A 9,084-nucleotide genomic window follows, 5' to 3' on the forward strand; every position below is an offset into this window, starting at 1 on the left:
TATGATGAAAAGGAACCATGACAAATGGGAGTGTTACCAAAAAATGGAAGGCAAAGTAACTCCTTATGTGAAGAAAACATTCAAAAGAATGGAGCCTGTTGCAAGGCATTGTATTGTGCAAGTGTCTAGGGATAATGCATATGAGGTTGAGCTGAACTCTGATGTAGTTACAGTTGACCTTAGTAAAGGTACATGCACCTGCTATCACTGGGAGCTTACAGGTATCCCTTGTGTCCATGCATTTGCATGCATCATGGACAAAAGGGCAGGTCCTGAAGACTATGTAGACAGTGCATACTCTGTGGATACCTATATGTTGGCATATAGGTATGAAGTGCAACCTATGCTTGGCCCACACCATTGGTAGAAGGTGAAACTCAGAGCACCTATGCCACCAGCCATCAGAGTCCAGCCTGGAAGACCTAAATCTAATAAAAGAAAGCTGGAACAGGGAGAAGAGGGTTCCCGAAGCCAAGTTGTGCAGCAGCATGTGAAGAGAAGAAGCACCTGCAGAAACTGTGGGTAGCTAGGTCACTATGCAAAAACTTGCAAGAACCCTACAGTAACACCTATTGTTGTGTCTTCGCCAAAAAAAGATGGAGGCAGACCCCAGTCAGACAGTGAGTGGGTGAAAGAGCAAAGGGCATTGCAGAAGGTATATGATAAGCTTTTTTTTTTTATTTTTTTATTTTTTTTTATCTTCAGTTCAAAATCAATAACTCCTATTGTTATGTTATGTGCCAAATACAGCAGAGTGCACTTGGTGCTACTGCTGGTCCTAACAGCATTGGGAACAAGAGATTCCCTCAAGAGCAGTACAGGAAGGCACATCAGCAGAAGCAACAGCAACAACAGGAGCATCAACTTCAGTGGAGTCAGCAGAGTGAGCAGCAGCAACCATTTACCCAACCAAGCCAAGCCTCAACAACTACTGATGCTAACCCTGTTCCAACTTTTATGAAGTACAACATCCATGGTGGTAGCAATTAGAAGGTGGTAGTGTTAGGCTGTGATATTTTGCTCACTATCCAATTGTGATGTATTTTGTGAACACCAACAATTTTAATTTTGGGAACACCAACTGTCATGTATTTAACTTTATTTACAAGTGGCTAGTATTTTGTGACTTGTATAAACTTGGATGTTTTTCACCTTATCTCAATGCCATAGACAGTTGGTTGAAAATAGTTTGCTTCACTCTTAGTTTGTTTGAGTTGCACTTATGTTAATTGTCATGTTCATTGCATAACTACTTGTTCATAAACAAAAAGACACCAATACATAAAAGGACGTAAAAACAATAAACACACTATATATAAACCATAACTACTTGTTCATTGCATTACCAAAACACCAAGTTTAACATTACAATCAACTACTACTACAATAAGTACACCTCCCTTAAACCAGTTTATTAACTACAACACAACCTAAAACTAAAATGAAGGACCAAACAACAACTACAACAATCATCAGCTTGCCGTCAGGATTGCCACTACCATTGATCATCTTCTTCCTGTCCCCACTCAAAGCCTTGCATTTCATTTTCAATGTATCCACCTCATTAAGAAGACATCTTCTCTGCCCTGTTAAGTCATCAACATCCCTTTTGAGAGAGTTCACTTCAGCTTTCATCAACTTTTTGTCAAGCAATAGTTGATTGATCACATCTCTCTGCCACTCAGCTCCATCTTCTGTGTTAATCCATTCAAAGCACTTGCACCCCCTAGTTTCAGTGTTAGGGTCATAGAATTTGCAAGCCCTGAATTTCCTCCCTAGGTTCTCTCTGGTCCAAGATGTCAAGCTAGCAAAAGGCAATCCACAATTGCATTTCTTCTGGTCTATCTGTGGGAGATGTGTTATTCCAAGACATATTCCAACCTGCAATTACAAAACAACTAGTCAGTCTATGCAACACAAGCAATTACACACTTCTAAGTCAAGCACACCTAGTCACTGTGGTGGTTGGCCACCATAATGAGGATAACCAGGGGGTGGCCAAGTCCCATTCTATTTCATCCTATACTCAATTATGCAATCAGCCAAGAAACCAGGGTCATCTGTGCTCCCAACATGTATGATGTACATATCCTTTTTTCCCAACCTCCTAATCATCTTGAACACATCACCATCATCTTCTAAAGTCCTATACTTTCCTTTATAGATATACTGAAATATGGGGTACAGAAGGTCAATTGATCCTTCTATTGGATCTTCCATGTCACGAAGTTGATCTTCAAAAGCTATGGCTGTATCCTGTAGGTTACTTTTGCCTGCTTCATATTCAAGGTCAACAACAACACTCATATACTTAAATCTGAAAATGTACTTATTCTCCTCCATTTCTGCAAGACATAATCCAAAAACAAACAAAAAGAACTAGCTTACAACTTCATGCATCAATGAATCATTCAAATCATCCAATCGCAAAACACAACACATAAGATACAATTATTCAGAATAATAAACAATTGAAGAACAAATTTGGACAACATCAACTTCAATTAGCAGAATTCAAACTAAATCGCACAATTAATTGCAAACAAATACCCTAATTGCAAAAAGCCCCAAATTTTATTGCCTCAGGAACCCTAATTCCTAAATTAGGGGAAAAAACCCTAAATTACGAAGTACTGGAATCATACCTTAGCTGCAAAATCAGAGTATGAAATTCAGTAGATACCTTCTTCTAACTATAGAAGTTGAAATTTGAGGAATTTTGAATGAAATTTGGGGCAAAATTTTTTCAATTGAAGTTTGACAATTTATAAACAACAGAAATCGGGGAGAGAGAGTCAAAGTAGTCGTTTATAGCCGTTATGTGGGGTCCTCAAACAGATTTTCCACCGGAAAACAAAAAAAGGTGGTAATCTGAAAGAATTTTGTTTTTAATGAGTGGTAATTTCAAAACAGCACCCCTTTTTGGGTGGTAATTTACAAATTTTTCTTATATTTATATTTATTGAATTTTTACTGAAATAAATTTAGTATTACTGGACTAATACTATTTTTATAGAACTAAACTTATTTTTACAAAACTATTATTATTTTTGCGGAATTGAGATTATTTTGATTTGATTGAAAATTTTTTATTGAATTGAAATTATCTTTAATGAATAATTTTTCAAAGTGAAGTGAACAAGGCTTAAATCAAGTAAATTGCGGTGAACTATCTTGTGCACTGCAACACGAATTTGTAATAGTTGCATGGTGTATGACTAATAGTTTCATTTTCAAAAAAATAATATTTCACTTTTGAATGAGGGAGCCCCAGTTTCTCAATTCGGAAACATGGGTTGATTCTCAAATGGCAAAAGTGGTATTGTAAATATTTGCAACTTTATCAATATTTTCAAAAAAAATTGCATGCCTCCGGTTTACAATAATTTTATTGTACATTGAACATTTTGCGCGTGTGAATAGTAATATTACATAGTTTTTTTTTAAAAAAAAGTGATCCATATTATCACAAAAGTGACCCTATTTTTATTTTTATTTTTTACAAAAGTGACCCTTTTTTTTTTTTTACAAAAGTAACCCATATTTTACAAAAGTGACCCTTTTTTTTTTAACAAAAGTGACCCATATTTTTACAAAAGTGACTCTTTTATTTCACAAAAGTGACCCTTTAAAAGTGACCCTTTATTTTCACAAAACCTAATACACAATAGATCTCCATCATTTATTTGAAGCTAGATTACTAGTCTTCTTCATTCCACAATTTACAAGTAAAAACGTACTGGAAAACGACGAAAGAAACGCAATTAAAAATTAAAATCAAAGTTCAACAATAGCAAAATCACAAAAATTATACTGATATATTGTAAAGCAATTTAAAAAAGAAAAAACATGTTTGCATGTGGTGGATTTGTACTAATCTTCTTCATTGATACGTTTGGAACTTCAACAAACTTCAATAATCAAAACAAAAATGCAAAAAATTAAAACTAGAAATCGAATAGTAGAGTAAAGCCTAGAAAATTGAGAATTCGAATTTGTAATGGTAAAAAATTGAGCCCAAAAGAGAGAGAAATTAGGAGCAGAAAAAAGAGAAATTGAGAGCAGAAGAGAGAGAAAATTGGGTGAGAAATATAGAGGAAAGAGAAACGAGAGATTGAAGAACAAAGGAGATAGAAAGAGGGATAATGAAGAGCAGAGGAGAGAGAAAAAACATAAATAAAAAAAAACTAGAGCAGGAGGAGAGTGAAAAAAATAAGAGAGGTAACAAATTTTAAACTTTCACATGTGTATATTGGGCCACAAGGGCCCGCCCACAACCACCGCCATTCAATAACTTATTTTAAACTGCCTTTTTTAAACTTTTGTGCAATTGTTGTTTGTTAGCTGACCCACCCTCTTGCGAACTCTTCCTTCGTCCCCTTCTGTATCCTTCCATTGCTTCAACTTTCTTCATCATCTCTTCTTCAACCTTAATTATCATCTCCAACCTTTCTCATCATCAATGGTGGATGGAGCCTCAGTTCCATAATATACACCATACTCAACACCATAAGCATCACAACAAACCCTAACCTCACCACCATTTTGACGGCCAAATTTAACGAAAAACCCTCAAAGAAATATACTTCCTCCTTTTACTTTTGCACTATTTACAAACTACTCTTTGACTAGCTTTTGTGATATCATCACTATGATAATATATAATCATGTGAAATCTTATTTGAATCATCTAAATGTATATTTTATTAAAGGAAAATTTGTCAAAAAAAAAAAACTTTTAAATACATCATTTTGCGAAAAAAAAATCTTTTAAAAGCTTTATCGTTAAAATAACCCGAAGTTAATAATTTTTTGTTGATAGAAACCTAGTATCACTAATTCACTTGATTAACATTTAATTTCGTCTAATTAATCTCTAACTTTCACTTAACTATTTAATAATTAACTTAATTTTTAAATTAAAAAAAAAACTACCATCTCCACACCACCAGCAAGCCACCACCCTCCCTTTCCCCCTCCCATGGTAGCACGCACGCAGTAGCTCCGATCCCTCCCCCGAAGATCCAACTTCATCGCCGGCCGACTCCCTTCCCTTACCCCCGTTGCAACCCTCCATAAACCCTGACAATTTACTTACCCACCACCTTAGCCACAAAAACCACCTCCAAATGGCCTGGACCGAAAATGTAGGTAATTCCTTGGGAATCGTAGAGTTTGTCGAGTAAATTAAATCGCCGATCCAACAGGTTCGACCGTAGATGAGGAAGTTGGAGGGTTTGGTGTCGGATGAACGGTTTCCTTGGAAACCCATCTTTAGAGAGAGAAAATGAGAGAGAGATATTGATAAGAAAAAAGAGAGAGAATGAAATGGGATTGGTGTTCCACACTATCGGAGGAGCAGGGGCGGGGCTAGAAATTCCCCACAATTTTGGGGCCCTATTCAAGTTTCAAGTTTTTTTTAATATTGGGCCCATAATTAATAGGTTTAAAAGTTAAAAGCAAAAAATAGACCCCAATGGGTTTCTGGTCTTGAGTTTATTATAAATATAAGCTAACCACTGATCCAACTAGTATTTTTTGTGATTATTTGTGAAACAAATTGTATACATACTAAATTTTGGGGCACTTGTTTTTTGCGGGCCCTGAGCTGTCGCCCACCCTGCACCGGCCCAGCCCCGCCACTGTGCCGGAGTTAAGGGGGAAAAGGAGGAGGTCATCCGACGGTGAGTGGTTCAAATCGGCGGCACAGTTGGGGTGGGAGCTGCTGCAGAGGGAGGGGGAAATAGAAATGGAGGGCGATGGCTGGCTGGTGGGTGAGAGTGGTGGGTTTTTTTTATTGTAAATTAATTAATTATTGAATACTTAAGTAAGCATTAAAGAGTAATTAGAGGTTAATCAAGTGAATTAGTGGTACTAGGTTTCTATCAACAAAAAATTATCAACTTTGGGTTTTTTTTTTTTTTTTACCATAAAGCTTTTAAAAGGTATTTTTTTCGCAAAATGATGTATTTAAAAAGGTTTTTTTTTTGACAAATTTGCCTTTATTAATATCAATTATTAAAAAAGATATTAATCGTTAAAATAGAGCTGAGCAAGTATGATAATAGAAAGGTGTTAACAAAAAAAAAATCGAAGGTAGTATAATTTAAGAGTATAGTTATTGATTAACCCAAAATGCATGGTAAGTGTTTGTACGTCATTGTTTGTGAGCTTTCCTCCATCACTAAAGAATTTCTCGACTGTTGTAAGGTTTTGATGATTGTGAACAAATGATGATTATCTAACTAATATGTGTATTGTCCCCTCAAAAAAAAAAAAAAAAAACCCCTAATATGTGTATTGAGATGTGCATGAACAACTCATGAAGCAAGAAAATGATTGAGTACAAGTTAGATCATTATTTAAGGTGGTTCCCAACGTACAATGTATGGATCGTGCTTGAGTTCCCGAGGAGAACATAAATCTAAACATACAAACATATTGTTAGACTTTACATGCAGCTCCTAAGAAGAATGAGAAGCAGTTCTTTGCAAGGAATAAGCAGCAGTTACTAAGTGGGAACAAGCATAGAGAAGTTCCTTTGAACGAACACAAGCTTTGGAGTAGAAGCTTTAAGAAAGAAAAATAAGAGTACATTTTTCTAGGAATCATGTAAGAATGTCGGATACGAGAAATTGTTTGGAACATGCCTATGGAACTAAATTGGAACTTCAGTCTCAAAGGAACTGACAGTCTGGAAGGAACTAGGTATTGCTGACTAGCCAGTTCCTTACGGGTTAGTCTAAAATTCGTGTATAGGAGAAACAAGAGTTTACACAGCACTTGAAGTCAGTTTTCCATGTTAATAGTCATTGCATTATCTTTGCCTACTTTCTAGGTAATAAGTTTTGAATTGGTATAATTTATTTTAAATAGATTTTATTTTATAAAAGATAAGTTTTTAAAATAATATCTTTTTTTTTTTTTAGTCAAAATGATATTTTATTCTCTTTATTTTCTCCTATATTTTAGGGATATGTTTTAGGTTGTTTCCTATCTAATCTCTAATTTGTTTAATATTTCAAATTAAATAGGATAGTTATTTTAGGATAAAATATTATTATAAAATATTTATTCTTAATGAATAAAATCCAAATCAGTTTTTAATTGATAAAAATCTGATTTGGTTAGTATTTTATTATCTTGTAATTTCTATTTTTATTTATTAAGTTTTTGGCAAAATAAAAATTACTTTTCACGTTTAATTTGAAATAACTTTTTACTGGAGAAAAATAAGGTGATCATGGTGAACATGTTTTTGACTCCAATCCATGTCTTCCATTACTTCTTATGTTCATGAAGTTAATGGAGATAATGCCTAGAATTTAGGAAACACTATTATTATGGTTAAAGATCATGGGGTGAATGTGTTCATCTTTGAAGCACTATAAAAAGAGATGTTTTCATTCATTTCAAACTGTCAGGCTTAAGTGAGTCATTCCATAATGCAGTTTGTCCCAAGTGGTACAGCAGTAGAAAAGAAATATATTTTCTCTCCACACTGGTGAGCTAGTTCCTCCAGGTTCCAAGTTCCTTACATATATCAAAGTGTCCAAGATATTAGTTTTATACATTATATCTTTTATATGTATTTGAGAGTTGTTTAAGGGTTTGAATGAGCTCTTGTAATGGGGAATTTATGAGGGTTTGAGTGAACTCTTGTATTAGGGTGAGAACTTGAGTGAGTTATTTGTAATGAGAGAAAGAGAAAGGTTGGAGTGAAGCTTGAGAGAAAGAGAAAGAATAAGGCTTTGAGTGAAGTCTTGAGTGAGAAGAGAGGTCTTTGAGGGAAGATTTCGAGCTGCAACTATTAGAGGGAATAGTTGTTGGGGATATGAGTTTGTTAAGGAACTAGGTAGAGACTCAAGTTCCTCATAAGTTATAACAGATTCGTTGGCCTATTTCAGTGGAATGTTTTGAGTCAAAATCCCTTTGGGTCGAGGTTTTTCACTTCCTATTTGGCATAGGAAGTTTTCCTCGTAAAATTTCTCTTGCACTACTTCTCTATTGCGTTAAGTTTCTTTTAATTCCGCAAAAAGTAACTAGCAATCTCCATACTACAATTCACCCCCCCTCTTATAGTATTTCATTTAAATAACAATTGGTATCAGAGCCGGAGCTCTTAATGAAGTAGGAAACCCTTACGAGCAAGTTCTTGGCTAAGATGAGTACGTACAAGAAAATTCAAGGAAGGAACTCAACTCTACGTTGTTCCTAGAAGCACCCGAAGATTAACTTTTGCTGGAGAAGTGAAAGGTATTCAAAGACTCATACATTTAAAGTAAGTATTCTGTCTTTGAGTTCTTCATTTATGTATACATTAGTTTAAGCTTGTTCCTTGTAGTATTTTTGTTAATATGATTTTAATTCTTATGAATTTTTTCATCAAATTTGGATAATGTCTAATTTGATATTTATTATGTTTTAAAGTCAGTATGTGTAGACACCCATTTGTGTCTCCCCAAAAACAAACCCGGTGATGAGTACCTTTCACGTCGAACCATAATCGAATGAAGTGAAAGTATGGAAAGTTTAGTATTGCGGATAGTTTTAATTCTTTTCTCTTCTCTCTGTTTTAAAAACTTATTTTAAGAAAACAGCCAATCCAGTTTGGTTGGTCCATGATATGGGTCCATTAGTAGTGTAGTGTTATGGGGCTTGACAAGAGCTTTCCAACGATATATTATAAGCCCAATTCCGATGAATATTGAGGAAGTTATGGCCAATTTACTAAACTGGGCCCGGTTTGAGCCTTATATGCGGCCCAATGATCTAGGGGAGGGCCTGATATGATTTATCATTCCTAATGCAATTAGGAATGGTTTTAGTCTTCTAGATTCTTCTAGAAGGTTCTTTTCATTCCTAATTCAATTAGCATTGATAAATTGACTTTTGTTGACTTTTCAGAGTTTTAATTAAAATCAAAGAACATTTTTTGAGGAAAGATACGATTTTATCCTCCTGTGCGGCAATTTTTATCAGATTTTAAGAAAACACGTGATTTTCTGATTCAGCGCCAAACGCCAGCTGTAGCGCCTAGCGCTAGCATTGGCGCCTGGAGCTAATGTTGGCGCCTGGCGCCAA

Source organism: Chenopodium album, chromosome 9, assembly GCF_948465745.1.
Source record: "Chenopodium album chromosome 9, dcCheAlbu1.1, whole genome shotgun sequence".
Lineage (NCBI taxonomy): Eukaryota > Viridiplantae > Streptophyta > Magnoliopsida > Caryophyllales > Amaranthaceae > Chenopodium > Chenopodium album.